We start from the raw sequence: 16,811 nt of genomic DNA on the forward strand, positions 1-16,811 counted from the left end.
GGCTATAAAGAAAGCATTCCAGGAATGGAGAACTTACCTGTGGGGGGCTGTTCAGGCTGTGACGGTGTATACCGATCACAGGAATCTGCAGTATATGTCCTCGGCTAGGCATCTCACGCAACGGCAGATGCGGTGGATGTTGTTCTTTTCCGAGTACAACTTTGTTGTTACGTTTCGTCCAGGCTCGGATAATAGAAAGGCGGATGCACTGTCCAGGCAGGAGATTCCCATGAGAAAGGTGGAGGAGGAGTGTTCCATCATCCCTGCAACTAAAGTGGTGTGTGTGGTCAGAGCAGAAAGCTTTCTGGATGATGTTAAAGGCTCTAGATCTATGGGTTCTTGAATCAGATGGGCGGCTGCCAAACCAGGTCGGGTAATGAAACATGGTTTGCCGTTCCAGGGGGGATGTCTGTTTCTGCCCACAGAGGAGATAAGGAAAAAGGCCTTCAGGTGGTGTCATGAGGCTCCTATGGCTGGACATCCTGGGGTTACAAAGACTGTGAACCTGCTCAAGAGACACTTCTGGTGGGAGACACTGGTCAGAGATGCTACCCGCTGGGTAAACCTGTGTGACTCTTGTGCCAGAGCAAAAGGGGAAAACACCAGAAAGAAGGGCTTGTTGATGCCGATGCCCTCACCTGATCGACCATGGCAGAACATCAGCTTAGATTTCATTACAGGGCTACCAGTTGATCGGGGCAACACAGCTGTACTTGTGGTGGTGGATAATCTAACTAAAATGGGACATTTCATCCCTTGCGTGACCCTTCCCACGGCTAGTCAAACGGCGCAGTTGTTGGCCTCACAAGTCATTCGTTTGCATGGCATACCAAGAGTCATCGTGTCTGACAGAGGGCCTCAATTCATCGCTCGGTTTTGGCGCATGTGGTGCAAGGCATTGGGGATCGAGTCAGCGCTATCCACTAGTTTCCACCCACAAACAGATGGGCAAACTGAACGTCTAAACCAGACGTTAAAGAAGTACTTGCGCTGCTATTCCAGGGAAGCACACGAGTCATGGGTGGAATTGTTATGGATGGCGGAGTTGGCGTATAACAATGCTTGTCACAGCTCCATCGGTATGTCCCCTTTCAGGGCCAATTTTGGGTTTGATGCAAACACCCTGCCGGTATCCATCCCTGAGGACTTGGCGACTCAGCCCTCGGTGTGGAAGCAAGTCCAGACTTTGAGGAGGGTGCACAGAGCTGTGCAAAAGCGTTTGTTACAAGCCAAGAAGGTGTACAAGCGATGGGAAGACAGGCATCGTACACCTGGGCCTCAGTTCAAGGTGGGGGACATGGTTTGGCTTTCCACCAAATACATCCGATTCAAACTGAGGAGCATATTCCATCCGCGCTTCATTGGTCCCTATCCTGTTGTGCGACAGATAAACCCTGTGGCATATAAACTGAAACTGCCTGCTGCTCTGAGAATACATCCGGTGTTCCATGTGCATCTGCTGAAGAAGGCCTTTTCCTCTCGTCGAGCAGCGCCTCCGGCGGTGGTGGCAGATGGAAATCTGGAGTACGAGGTGAGATCCATTCGTGACTCCAAATACCGTAGGGGGGCGCTTTGGTATCTCGTCTCCTGGAAGGGGTATGGTTCGGAGGAGGATTCATGGGAACCTGTACACAACATCAGTGCCCCTCGGGCTGTGCTGGCTTTCCACAGGAGATGTCCTACGAAGCCTGGGCCTAGGAGGCGCTTGGGAGGAGGGCATACTGTCAGGTTTTAGCCTTCGCGCCTGCCAAAAAACTACAGTTCCCAGCAACGCCGGGGGTTTGGACTACGTTCCCAGCATCCTCGGCGCAGAACGAGATATCCCTGGGCGGAGTTGGGCGCTCTAGGCTTGCGATTTTGTACACGAGGAGGACGCGGCTGCTTCTCCTCGAGCCCGGCGCCTTGGGTGCTGTTTCCGGATTGGAATCTCGTCCATGAGGTTTGGGACTGCTGTTTGTTTATCGTGTGAGGGTTCGCTGACTAGCGGGTTTGTAGTTCACATGTTTCCCGTGACTGCAAACGGGGAGCGGGCTGCTGTAATGTTGTTGACCTTGCTGCTGCCTTGAAAGCAAAACGCCTTGTACGAAGCTTAGATACTTGGCAGGTTGTCAGCTTCTTTGCATCAGTGTTACGGAGGCCTTATGTTAACATTTATGTGCAAGTGGCGGAGTGCAGGGGGGGAATGAGGACCTCCGCACTACCGGCATGAATCACCATGGTTGCCCATTTCGATTTCTGGAAAGGATTGTAATTACCAAAGCGGATGTCAGTAGTTAAACCTATGGCATGCCGTGTTTGGATTGGTTATTGACATTTGTCATGTACATGCTTACAGTGTAAAGGAGTCTTTTACACTAGCGTTATCTAAGGAGTTTTTTGTGCCTTCAACAAAGAAACTTTGGAATACTTTTTCTTTCACGGTGTGACTGTTTCCTTGCTTCTTATCCATTGTGTATCTTACTGGAAACCTGGAACCAACTTCTGGTGTTTTGAAGGAGGCTATAGGGTAGGTTGCTATATATGCACCTACTACTTAGATGATTGTATATAGGAGGCACATGTTTAATATGTTCTCTTGTGTTGCATAGGGGTCAGAAGGATGGTTGGAGAGACTGCGGTATGGTGCCGGTTTACAAAGCTTACAGGTGATTGCTAGGCTGATCTATAGTGAGAATTACATGAGTGTAGTGATTGATGCATTGCTAACCATTCCCTTTTTGTTTTCCAGTTTCTTTTTCCCTGCTGCCCTTCCCTTCTTCTCTTTTCTTTTGGGTTTTTCCCCTTTTGGGGTTTTTTCCCTCGCCGTATCGTCTGACCACCCTGTGTATACATACTTCAGGGTGGTCGGAGGGTCCGGAGGTGGAGCCTTGTTGCTGCATGCTGATCCTGCGGAGCGCAAACCTGACACACTGAGCCACCAGACCCGGCAGCTGGCATGTCTCTTCTGAAAGAGAGTGGACCAGAAGCACTGATGGACTCTGCTGCCAAAGAACATAACCTGTGGGGACTCGTAGGTGAACCGAGTGCATGAACTAAGAGCGGTGAACCGCACCTGCGAAGAGAGAACTCAGATCCAAGCTAAAGGGAGAGGGATTACACCGACCCCTAGGTATAGTGGGTGTGCACAAACACAACAAGAAGATGGACAGAGCGCTGAAACCTTTCAACCACTCACCCCCAGTCAAGAGATCTGGGTGAAATCCATCACACCCGCTGAGATCTCACATCTGCTGAATTTGGGTGTAATATCTCACAAAGCCAATCTCTGAGTTGGACAATCCATGATTGCACTGCTAGGTTATTGTTGAGTTCTGAGCTTGAGAAGCCTGATCATCATCCCTACCACTGGGTGGAGGGGTGTACACTTGGCCGAGTCTGCAGAGCCACAGTAGGAAGGGCCCCGGGCATCAGAAGCAAATGACCCCAGCCCCAGTGCTCACGGCCTACTAGCCCTTAGCACACCAAGCCAGCTCTGAAGAAATCCACCCAAGCTAGTTTGAGTATTTGATGTGTGTAATATTTATTAAACACTGAAATATCACACAGGGCGGAAAGCCCTAAGCAGTCAAAGTGTAAAAATAGTCCCATCCCTCAGCTGACCCCTCCTTTTCCTCGGATCACAGTTGCACCTCAGACATATCAGTGACATTTCTGCTGGTCTGTGAACATGTCTAGCACATACATGTTTCAGACACATTAGAGGTTACTTTCCTTCCCTTTCAACTGTGATCTTTTCTGACTGGGTAGGAGGTCAGACCCTCCTGTCTTCAGATTTATACCCCCCCTAACTCTCTCCCCCCCCAGCTGTTCATTCCTTCTGGCTCACTGAAAGGACCTTTAACAATATTCTGTGGACAGTGTGTGCTTCTGTGTCCCGCCCTTTCCTCGAGGGGATCTTTCTTCTGAGTCTCATTTAATTTGTTCTGTTTTTTTTTACAGTAATGGCCGATTCTAAGCCTGCTCCTTTATCGAGTGACAAGGAAGGGCCCCCGCACTGCCCGGTGGACCGTCCGTTCCCTGAGAAGAGTCGAAGCGTCAGGGTCCTTATAGGTGAGTAGATATCCCCCCACAGTGCGAGCCTTACGCTTCCAAAGCATTCTACTAGTAATAATACTCCTTTGTGGGTTCCATCTGCTTGTCTCCGGTTTGTTACTCTTTCCTCCTCTGTTCTCCAGTCGGTGTCACCTCTGACCCTTTATAGACATTACCTCAGTGCTCTCTTCTTCCTCTGTTCCTTTGGCAGGCTCTACTTTCCCTCAGCTCTGCATTGTTTCTTCATTAGTCCAATCCCGGCAGGACCTGCACTTAAAACTACTTATGACGTTCATGCTTCTACATTTTTAGCCAGTTAACTACGTACATAATAGGATTGACATACTCTGCACAAAAGTCATCGCTATCTTCATCCACCAACGGCAGGACTATTTTGCATAATTGCAATTATTGATTTAGGTTAATTTGCATACTCGCCATCATAACATATCGATTTAGGTAGAACCCCCAGGACTACCTCCTGGTATAGAAGAACCACACCTTTACTAGGTAAGAAGAGGAGATGCTTCTACGCTGACACTGACACGGAGGTCCCTGCACGCTGAGGCTTCAACACACAGCGGCCTGGCATCCCTTGTGGGGTGTCGAACTTGTGACCAAGATGGGGTCCTTCATTCTCTCCTATCAGGTAAGGGGGTTGCCTCTTTCCTATGGGGGTTTCTTGGCTTCACACCCACATACATGCTAGGTGCACTTAGGTACACTTAAGTAGGGTCCGCATTGTAAGACTACGCTTGATTACCGTCATGTTTATATGCCTGCATATATTCACTGTTTTAGCACCATGGTAGAATTCTAACTTCTATTCACGATTTTGGTGCTTGTAATCATATACATTTGCTTCTGTCTATTGATGGTCGCAGCAAACATGTTTTATACTAGAATGGTGCTGGTTTAATAAATGCTTATTGTAAACGTCCCCAACGTTTCCTCTGTGTATCTCTCTGAGACCAAGTGAACACGATTGACTGAGCGAAAAGTACTGTACTGTTTCCACGATCCCTGAAGGGGTTGTCATGTTCAATGGTTGCCAGCAACGATTAGCTCCTTGGTAGGGTTCGGGGGCTTATAGGGCCACTGTGAGCTAGCTGGTCTATAGGCCGGCATATCCTCTGAGGGGGGGGGGGCGGAATCAGTCTAGACACCAATCCCTTCGTTCATGTTGTCCCACAAACGCGCTGATCCTAAGTATTTTTAGGAACTTCAAAACATCGCCTCCCCTCGTCAACCGGCTCTACCCCACCTCCCCTCACCCCCCCGCTTCACCCCACCTGCCCTTCCCTCTCCACTCTATCCCACCTGCTCTTTCCTCCCCACCCCATTCTACCCCACCTGCCCTTCCCTCTCCACTCTACCCCACCTGCCCTTCCCACCCCGTTCTACCCCACCTGCCCTTCCCTCTCCATTCTACCCCACCTGCCCTTCCCTCTCCACTCTACCCCACCTGCCCTTTCCACCCCATTCTACCCCACCTGCCCTACCCACCCCACTCAGTCTCTTTCTGCCACTCCCACAGAAATAGTTTGCCCTGGAGTTCTTGGTAGGGTTTTGAGTTCTGTGAGGTTCTGTTCACTGACCTCTCCACCCTAGGGTAGGGTTAGAGGGAACCAGTGATGTTCTGTGTCTTCGTCACTTGTGTCTCCGCAGCGCTGTTCCATATAGGTCACCAACATGAAAAGAACACCGAACAGTGTGCAGCAACCTTTACACTGTTTTTTATCATTCGGATATCGTCAGATAAGTAGTGATTTTATTTTGCATTTCTTTAGTTTGATCCTGGGTCTCTTCCTTCTTAACAGAAAGGAGGTAGGCACACTCTGACCTGTGGTGACGCTATAAGTGCCCCTCCCTTTGATACTAGTGTGCCCGGGAATCCATGGTGGGGGCTCTGTTCCCGGTTGCTCTGGCGGGGTCTCGTGGGAAACCCTGGCTGCCACAGCATGGCTTCAACATTGGAGCTGTCACAGCTAGAGGGCACCCTATGTATCCCAGAGTTATGTCCATCCAACAGCTTGTTATTAGTTTCTTCTGCTGACAGAACCTTCTTCAGCAGCATTAACTGAGCTCTAGAGAACTCCCTCAATTCGGATGAATACATTAATACAGCCATTAGTGGACCTCTTGCCTCCACCCCACGTCCTTCTATCAGCAACAGTGTTCAAACACTATTTGATAAACTGGAGAAACTTTTAAAGAAACACATAAGTACTACCCTACAGGCTGGCATGCTCACGGATTACCTTTCAGCAGGAGAGATTCCTTTGGAATTAAAAATCAGATATTCTCTTGCCATCTTTGTTGACGATCCCAACTTGAGCTCAGGGATCAGCCATCTCGGAACCTCTTCTTCAAGGCACCAATGGAGCTCATGGTTGGCACCGCCCTGCAACACACAGAAAAGGTTGATGCCAAAAAAGCTTCAAAGAAGTTAGAAGAGACCATATCAGTATTAATGTCCTTAAACAAATGAAAAAAATAGTAAAGGTCAAAAAGACAAAAAAACTTTTCCAAAGAAAGAAAAGGCAGATACAAACCCCTTAAGTTGAACAACAACACCCTGGGAGAAGAGTTACCAATCCGAAGATGGTTCTTCTGTCAGTCATGCTGACTCCCCTACAGAAGGCGTTAGCACCAGTAACTCGCCAGTTTGCCTGCACAGACCTGTGTGTTTTGGACCAACAATGATACAGAGGACAGGGCAGAGCAGAGGCAAGCCTGTGGCAACCGTTATTATAAGCCTCAGGGAGGACAGGCGTATCACCGCTACACAGCCAGACATTTAATCTGTCTTGAATACACAGCAAGCGTAACATGATAAAAATATATTTGAAAGGCATATTTATTGCTCATTTGCCTGCTCAACTCCCACACTTCTATAATGTGCCAGGTGCCTCGGTCGAGGAAGAGGGGAGGGGGGGAGAATGAGACGGGAGGGCCCTGATGCTCTCATCTTTCTCACAGGGTGCACACTGGTCTTGGCAAGCAGACAGACACTGGTGCGCCGGGGACAGGTGGTCTTGAATTCCCTGGGTGATGCCCCTTCACCCAGCTGAGAGTCTGGCGGCCATAGCTTCCATTCCTGGTCACAGGCAGCAACGCTGTAAAGAGAAACACAGAAGAAAAACACCCAGAGAACTCTAACACTGTGAAGAGAAACAAGGGAGTAACGCACCTCCATAACTCTAACACTGTGAAGAGAAACAAGGGAGTAACGCACCTCCAGAACTCTAACACTGTGAAGAGAAACAAGGGAGTAACGCACCTCCAGAACTCTAACACTGTGAAGAGAAACAAGGGAGTAACGCACCTCCAGAACTCTAACACTGTGAAGGGAGTAACGCACCTCCAGAACTCTAACACTGTGAAGAGAAACAAGGGAGTAACGCACCTCCATAACTCTAACACTGTGAAGAGAAACAAGGGAGTAACGCACCTCCATAACTCTAACACTGTGAAGAGAAACAAGGGAGTAACGCACCTCCAGAACTCTAACACTGTGAAGAGAAACAAGGGAGTAACGCACCTCCAGAACTCTAACACTGTGAAGAGAAACAAGGGAGTAACGCACCTCCAGAACTCTAACACTGTGAAGGGAGTAACGCACCTCCAGAACTCTAACACTGTGAAGAGAAACAAGGGAGTAACGCACCTCCATAACTCTAACACTGTGAAGAGAAACAAGGGAGTAACGCACCTCCATAACTCTAACACTGTGAAGAGAAACAAGGGAGTAACGCACCTCCAGAACTCTAACACTGTGAAGAGAAACAAGGGAGTAACGCACCTCCAGAACTCTAACACTGTGAAGAGAAACAAGGGAGTAACGCACCTCCAGAACTCTAACACTGTGAAGGGAGTAACGCACCTCCAGAACTCTAACACTGTGAAGAGAAACAAGGGAGTAACGCACCTCCATAACTCTAACACTGTGAAGAGAAACAAGGGAGTAACGCACCTCCAGAACTCTAACACTGTGAAGAGAAACAAGGGAGTAACGCACCTCCAGAACTCTAACATTGTGAAGAGAAACAGGGGAGAAACGCACCTCCAGAACTCTAACACTGTGAAGAGAAACAAGGGAGTAACGCACCTCCAGAACTCTAACATTGTGAAGAGAAACAGGGGAGTAACGCACCTCCAGAACTATAACACTGTGAAGAGAAACAAGGGAGTAACGCACCTCCAGAACTCTAACACAGTGAAGAGAAACAAGGGAGTAACGCACCTCCAGAACTCTAACACTGTGAAGAGAAACAAGGGAGTAACGCACCTCCAGAACTCTAACACTGTGAAGAGAAACAAGGGAGTAACGCACCTCCAGAACTCTAACACTGTGAAGAGAAACAAGGGAGTAACGCACCTCCAGAACTCTAACACTGTGAAGAGAAACAAGGGAGTAACACACCTCCAGAGCTCTAACACTGTGAAGAGAAACAAGGGAGTAACGCACCTCCAGAACTCTAACATTGTGAAGAGAAACAAGGGAGTAACGCACCTCCAGAACTCTAACGCTGTGAAGAGAAACAAGGGAGTAACGCACCTCCAGAACTCTAACACTGTGAAGAGAAACAAGGGAGTAACGCACCTCCATAACTCTAACACTGTGAAGAGAAACAAGGGAGTAACGCACCTCCAGAACTCTAACACTGTGAAGAGAAACAAGGGAGTAACGCACCTCCAGAACTCTAACATTGTGAAGAGAAACAGGGGAGAAACGCACCTCCAGAACTCTAACACTGTGAAGAGAAACAAGGGAGTAACGCACCTCCAGAACTCTAACATTGTGAAGAGAAACAGGGGAGTAACGCACCTCCAGAACTATAACACTGTGAAGAGAAACAAGGGAGTAACGCACCTCCAGAACTCTAACACAGTGAAGAGAAACAAGGGAGTAACGCACCTCCAGAACTCTAACACTGTGAAGAGAAACAAGGGAGTAACGCACCTTCAGAACTCTAACACTGTGAAGAGAAACAAGGGAGTAACGCACCTCCAGAACTCTAACATTGTGAAGAGAAACAGGGGAGTAACGCACCTCCAGAACTCTAACACTGTGAAGAGAAACAAGGGAGTAACGCACCTCCAGAACTCTAACACTGTGAAGAGAAACAAGGGAGTAACGCACCTCCAGAACTCTAACACTGTGAAGAGAAACAAGGGAGTAACGCACCTCCAGAACTCTAACACTGTGAAGAGAAACAAGGGAGTAACGCACCTCCAGAACTCTAACACTGTGAAGAGAAACAAGGGAGTAACGCACCTCCAGAACTCTAACACTGTGAAGAGAAACAAGGGAGTAACGCACCTCCAGAACTTTAACACTGTGAAGGGAGTAACGCACCTCCAGAACTCTAACACTGTGAAGAGAAACAAGGGAGTAACGCACCTCCAGAACTCTAACACTGTGAAGAGAAACAAGGGAGTAACGCACCTCCAGAACTCTAACACTGTGAAGAGAAACAAGGGAGTAACGCACCTCCAGAACTCTAACACTGTGAAGAGAAACAAGGGAGTGACGCACCTCCAGAACTCTAACACTGTGAAGAGAAACAAGGGAGTAACACACCTCCAGAAGTCTAACACTGTGAAGAGAAACAAGGGAGTAACGCACCAACAGAACTCTAACACTGTGAAGAGAAACAAGGGAGTAACGCACCTCCAGAACTCTAACACTGTGAAGAGAAACAAGGGAGTAACGCACCTCCAGAACTCTAACACTGTGAAGGGAGTAACGCACCTCCAGAACTCTAACACTGTGAAGAGAAACAAGGGAGTAACGCACCTCCAGAACTCTAACACTGTGAAGAGAAACAAGGGAGTAACGCACCTCCAGAACTCTAACACTGTGAAGAGAAACAAGGGAGTAACACACCTCCAGAAGTCTAACACTGTGAAGAGAAACAAGGGAGTAACGCACCTCCAGAACTCTAACACTGTGAAGAGAAACAAGGGAATAACGCACCTCCAGAACTCTAACACTGTGAAGAGAAACAAGGGAGTAACACACCTCCAGAAGTCTAACACTGTGAAGAGAAACAAGGGAGTAACGCACCTCCAGAACTCTAACACTGTGAAGAGAAACAAGGGAGTAACGCACCTCCAGAACTCTAACACAGTGAAGAGAAACAGGGGAGTAACGCACCTCCAGAACTCTAACACTGTGAAGAGAAACAAGGGAGTAACACACCTCCAGAAGTCTAACACTGTGAAGAGAAACAAGGGAGTAACGCACCTCCAGAACTCTAACACTGTGAAGAGAAACAAGGGAGTAACACACCTCCAGAAGTCTAACACTGTGAAGAGAAACAAGGGAGTAACGCACCTCCAGAACTCTAACACTGTGAAGAGAAACAAGGGAGTAACGCACCTCCAGAACTCTAACACAGTGAAGAGAAACAGGGGAGTAACGCACCTCCAGAACTCTAACACTGTGAAGAGAAACAAGGGAGTAACGCACCTCCAGAACTCTAACACAGTGAAGAGAAACAAGGGAGTAACACACCTCCAGAACTCTAACACTGTGAAGAGAAACAAGGGTGTAACGCACCTCCAGAACTCTAACACTGTGAAGAGAAACAAGGGAGTAACACACCTCCAGAACTCTAACACTGTGAAGAGAAACAAGGGAGTAACGCACCTCCAGAACTCTAACACTGTGAAGAGAAACAAGGGAGTAACGCACCTCCAGAACTCTAACACTGTGAAGAGAAACAAGGGAGTAACGCACCTCCAGAACTCTAACACTGTGAAGAGAAACAAGGGAGTGACGCACTTCCAGAACTCTAACACTGTGAAGAGAAACAAGGGAGTGACGCACCTCCAGAACTCTAAAAATGTGAAGAGAAACAAGGGAGTGACGCACCTCAAGAACTCTAACACTGTGAAGAGAAACAAGGGAGTGACGCACCTCCAGAACTCTAACACTGTGAAGAGAAACACTGGAGTGACGCACCTCCAGAACTCTAACACTGTGAAGAGAAACAAGGGAGTAACGCACCTCCAGAACTCTAACACAGTGAAGAGAAACAAGGGAGTGACGCACCTCCAGAACTCTAACACTGTGAAGAGAAACAAGGGAGTAACGCACCTCCAGAACTCTAACACTGTGAAGAGAAACAAGGGAGTAACGCACCTCCAAAACTCTAACACTGTGAAGAGAAACAAGGGAGTGGAGGAAAGGGAGTAACGCACCTCCAGAACTCTAACACTGTGAAGAGAAACAAGGGAGTGACGCACCTCCAGAACTCTAACACTGTGAAGAGAAACAAGGGAGTGACGCACCTCCAGAACTCTAACACTGTGAAGAGAAACAAGACAGTGACGCACCTCCGGAACTCTAACACAGTGAAGAGAAACAAGGGAGTAACTCACCTCCGGAACTCTAACACTGTGAAGAGAAACAAGGGAGTAACGCACCTCCGGAACTCTAACACTGTGAAGAGAAACAAGGGAGTAACGCACCTCCAGAACTCTAACACTGTGAAGAGAAACAAGGGAGTAACGCACCTCCAGAACTCTAACACTGTGAAGAGAAACAAGGGAGTAACGCACCTCCGGAACTCTAACACTGTGAAGAGAAACAAGGGAGTAACGCACCTCCGGAACTCTAACACTGTGAAGAGAAACAAGGGAGTAACGCACCTCCAGAACTCTAACACTGTGAAGAGAAACAAGGGAGTAACGCACCTCCAGAACTCTAACACTGTGAAGAGAAACAAGACAGTGACGCACCTCCGGAACTCTAACACAGTGAAGAGAAACAAGGGAGTAACGCACCTCCGGAACTCTAACACTGTGAAGAGAAACAAGGGAGTAACGCACCTCCGGAACTCTAACACTGTGAAGAGAAACAAGGGAGTAACGCACCTCCAGAACTCTAACACTGTGAAGAGAAACAAGGGAGTAACGCACCTCCACAACTCTAACACTGTGAAGAGAAACAAGGGAGTAACGCACCTCCAGAACTCTAACACAGTGAAGAGAAACAAGGGAGTAACGCACCTCCAGAACTCTAACACTGTGAAGAGAAACAAGAGAGTAACGCACCTCCAGAACTCTAACACTGTGAAGAGAAACAAGGGAGTAACGCACCTCCAGAACTCTAACACTGTGAAGAGAAACAAGGGAGTAACGCACCTCCAGAACTCTAACACTGTGAAGAGAAACAAGGGAGTGACGTACCTCCAGAACTCTAACACTGTGAAGAGAAACAAGGGAGTAGCCGGTGTGGCCCCAGTACAGTTTTACTGGCTGCCTGCAGTTAGTGTATGACATGGGTTAGTGGAGTTGTTTTTTTTCTTTACTCCTGGGTGGAGTAAACTGGAGCAATGAAATTCTGACATTTCCATTTCACTTATAATTGGTGATCATAACTAACTCACTCTCAATAGCTCACTCACTAACTCTCTCACTCTCACTAACTAAATCTCACACTCTCTCACTAACTCAATAACTCTCTCTCACTAACTAACTCACTCGCTAACTCTCTCACTCTCACTAACTCTCTCACTAATTAACTCACTAAATCTATCACTCTCACTAACTAACTAAGTAACCTTCACTCTCCTGTTATTTATACCCACCCCTTTAACAATAAACACCATAAAAAGCAACGATTAGAACAGGTCGATTCAAGTTGCCGGCATTCAAACATAAAAAAACACAAATCATTACTTCTAATTAATAGTTTTTTATCATCGTCATTTTGTTGTACATTATGCATCATAAGTAAACTAACAAAAATGCTTCTCACACTTCTTTATTATAACATTTCAGCATACTGCAGACTTCTGCACAACACAGCTTAAAAACAAACACAAACTCAATATCTCTGCCTTAACTGTTGTACAAAGCTTTATTTCGATATGAAATATCTTAAAAAGCACATGGCAGTAAAATACAATACATTTATAAAAAGCATTTGAATAAATACTTAGACCAGAATACAACAATTAAAAAATCATTAAACCAATTGCAGCTTTGGACATAAAGAAAAAGCGGTCACCATACAATCAATCAATCAATCAATCATCGCATTTGTATAGCGCGCTACTCACCCGGAGGGTCTCAAGGCGCTTGGGGGGGGGTCCGCTACTGCTCGAACAGCCAGGTCTTGAGCTGCTTCCTGAAGGCGAGGTGGTCTTGGGTCAGGCGGAGGTGGGTCGGGAGGGAGTTCCAAGTCTTGGCGGCCAAGTGGGAGAAGGATCTTCCTCCTGTTGTGGCTCTTCGGATGCGGGGGACGGCGGCGAGGGCGTGGCTGGTTGATCGAAGGTGGCGTGTGGGAGCGTAGAAGTTGAGGCGGCTGTTGAGGTAACTCGGGCCTTGGTTGTGCAGGGCTTTGTGTGCGTGGGTGAGGAGGCGGAAGGTGATTCTCTTGTTGACCGGGAGCCAGTGCAGGTCTCTCAGGTGTCTGGAGATGTGGCTTCGTCTGGGGATGTCGAGGATGAGTCTTGCTGAGGCGTTCTGGATTCTCTTCTGCAGCTTGGCGGTGGTTCCGGCGTAGAGGGCGTTGCCGTAGTCCAGACGGCTGGTGACGAGGGTCTGGGTGACCGTCTTCCTGGTCTCGGTGGGGATCCACCGGAAGATCTTACGTAGCATGCGCAGGATGTTGAAACAAGACGAGGAGACGGCGTTGACTTGTCTGGTCATGGAGAGGGAGGAGTCCAGGATGAAGCCCAGGTTGCGTGCGTGGTCTGTCGGTTTGGGTGCGGAGCCCAGGGCGGGTGGCCACCAGGAGTCGTCCCAGGCGGAGGGCGAGGTGCCCAGGATGAGAACTTCCGTCTTGTCTGAGTTCAGTTTCAGGCGGCAAGTCATCATCCATTCGGCTACGTGTTTCATCCCTTCGTGTAGGTCGGCTCTGGCGGTGGCGGGGTCGTTGGTCAGGGAGAGGATCAGCTGTGTGTCGTCGGTGTAGGAGATGATGTTGAGGTTGTGTTGGCGTGCGATGGCCGCAAGGGGGCTCATGTAGACATTGAAGAGGGTGGGGCTGAGCGAGGAGCCTTGAGGAACGCCGCAGATGACTTCAGTGGCCTCTGACCTGAACGGGGGTAGGCGAACTCTCTGTGTTCTTCCAGCGAGGAAGGAGATGATCCATTCCAGTGCCTTCTCCTGTATTCCGACGTTCCTGAGGCGTTGCACTAGGGTGCGGTGGCAGACAATGTCGAATGCCGCGGAGAGGTCTAGGAGGATGAGGGCCGTTGTTTCTCCGTTGTCAAGCAGGGCACAGATGTCATCGGTGGCAGCGATGAGGGCGGTCTCGGTGCTGTGGTTGGCCCTGAAGCCCGACTGTGAGCGGTCGAGGGATCCATTCGTCTCGAGGAAGGCGGCCAGCTGCTTGTTGACTGTCTTCTCGATGACTTTGGCTGGAAACGGGAGGAGCGAGATGGGGCGGTAGTTCTTGAGTTCGGTGGGGTCTGCTGTTGGTTTCTTTAGTAGAGCGCTGAGTTCGGCGTTCTTCCAGCTCTCAGGGAAGGTTGCGGTGTCGAAGGAGGCGTTGATGATGTCCCGTAGCTGGGGTGCGATGGCGGCGTCGGCTTTGTTGAAGACGTGGTGAGGGCAGGGGTCGGTTGGAGATCCGGAGTGGATGGAGTTCATTGTGCGGATGGTGTCTTCGGTGTTGACAGGGGTCCAGGCGCTGAGGGTGGTGGTGGGGGGCGTTGGTGCGGTCGTGGGGAGCGTTGGTTGTGTGCTGAAGCTGTTGTGTATGTCAGCGATCTTGTTGTGGAAGTAGGAGGTGAGGGAGTTGCAGAGGTCTTGTGATGGGGTGATGTCGTTGATTCCAGCGTTGGGGTTGGAGAGCTCTTTCACGATGTTGAAGAGTTCCTTGCTGTTGTGTGCGTTGTTGTCCAGTCTTTCCTTGAATGCTGTTTTCTTGGTGGCGCGAATCAGTTGATGGTGTTTTCGAGTGGCGAGCTTGAGGGTGGTCATGTTGTCCGGTGTTGGGTCTCTTCTCCATGCTTTCTCGAGAGCTCGGCAGTTCTTCTTGGAGCTTTTGAGTTCGTCGGTGAACCAGGATGCTTTCTTGCTGCCGGGTCTGCTGGGCGGGGTCCTCAGTGGGGCGAGGTCGTCTGCGCAGTTGTTGATCGACTTCGTGAGGTTGTCGGCGGCCTGGCTGGGGTTCGCAGAGCTGGCGGGAGGGTGCTGGTTCAGGGCTGCGGTGAGCTGGTCGGCCGTGATCTTGTTCCAGCTTCTTCGTGCAACCTGTTGCTGGTGGTGGTGGATCGTGGTCCTTCTGAAGCTACGATTGATTGATTGATTGATTGAGCTCCCTAAAGAACTTTTTTTCAGCCATAACAAGGGGATCAACATTGTTGAAACCCCAGAGCTCTGCTCCATACAGAGCACTACCTATAGCTTTTGCAGAATAGATCTCCAGTGCCGGTGCTATGGGCCTGGAAGTTGAGGCTCTATGTTCCCTCCCACTGACTCCCAAGACTCGTTTAGGATTCAGGGCCATTTTCTCAATATGTGGCTGCCATTTCAGTTGATAGGATATCCTTATCCCTAGGTAGTCAAATACTTTAACACGCTTTAGGGGCACATCATCAAGAGTAATAGTACAGTTGCCTTTCTTGCTAGGGTTAAAATAAAGGAGCTTGGTTTTGGTTGTATTGATGACCAAGCCCCTTAGGTTACAAAATATGGAGAACCGATCTAAAAGTTACTGGAGCCCCATAGGTGTTTTAGATACCAGTAGCGTATTGTCCGCAAAGAGCATGTCGGGCACTTTGACACCAGCCAGAGTCGGGGCATCAGCATCAATATCAGATAAAAATGAGACAACACTGTTAACAAACAATGAAAAGAGAGTGGGCGCCAGGACGCATCCCTGGCAAACACCTCTGTTTACCGGGATTTTGTCAGTTTTCTGATCCTGGGTGCTCCACCGTATACAAGCATAGTTTCCATCGTGCATACGAGCCAACAGATTCAAAATGGGGGGGACCCCATCTCCCGCAAAACTGTTCACACGCGTTCTCGAGGGACCAGGTCGAACGCCGTTTTAAAATCCAATCCAATCCAAAAATTCTTTATTTCGGTCGTTAAGACCATAAAAGATGCAGATAAAACACACGCAATTAGCTTTAAAATACAATTCATGTAGTTATTTTTCCAATAAAAAAAAAAAAAAAAAAATAGGATAAATAAAACACCATTATTTTCCCAACTCACTTAATGAGTAATAACAAAAAAAAGGAAACCAGATCGTAGCAATGTCCGCACATTTAGAGGATTTTCTTCTTCCTTACCAACCAAACTGCCATAAGGAATTTGGCTACTGCAAACACAATAGGAGCAAAGGTATTAGTTTTCATTACTCTATGTGCTTGTAAGTAGTTGCTAAACCCCAAGTTTCTACAAAGAGGCGCTAGCCAATATTTCCTAGCTTTTGCATATGCAGGGCAGACAAACATGATGTGGAATTCATCCTCCTCGTGAATGTTGCAGCTTGGACACATTTTGTCGTTGCCCATTGACCATCTGGAAGTGAATGATCTTATGGGCAAAGTGCCTAGCCTCCATTGTGCGTAAAGTTTCCTTGCGAAAATGGGATAAATAAAATCCATAAAAGATTCAAAAGCATATGAATTTTTGGATTCCAGGAATCGATTTGTGAGGGTGCCGCTATTTTGTGCTTTCAGCAGGAGTGCTAGTCTATGCTCCTTGCAAATTTGGACCAGTCGTTTGCGAGGAACCCTTCTGCAGCCATGTTCGGGATCCACCCATAACTCAGATAAATTCATGGAATATAGTTCTTT

General features: G+C 48.3%; 1 long non-coding RNA gene across 1 annotated transcript in view; it reads right to left on the bottom strand.

Moving 5' to 3' along the window:
- Positions 1-6,316: 6,316 nt before the first annotated feature.
- Positions 6,317-16,811, bottom strand: part of LOC144807955 (uncharacterized) — a 93,181-nt gene continuing 82,686 nt past the window's right edge. The window contains exon 3 of the long non-coding RNA XR_013606536.1: positions 6,317-6,436. This is a non-coding gene — a long non-coding RNA (uncharacterized LOC144807955). The remainder of the gene's footprint in view (positions 6,437-16,811) is intronic.

Source organism: Lissotriton helveticus, chromosome 1_2, assembly GCF_964261635.1.
Source record: "Lissotriton helveticus chromosome 1_2, aLisHel1.1, whole genome shotgun sequence".
Taxonomy (NCBI): Eukaryota; Metazoa; Chordata; class Amphibia; order Caudata; family Salamandridae; genus Lissotriton; species Lissotriton helveticus.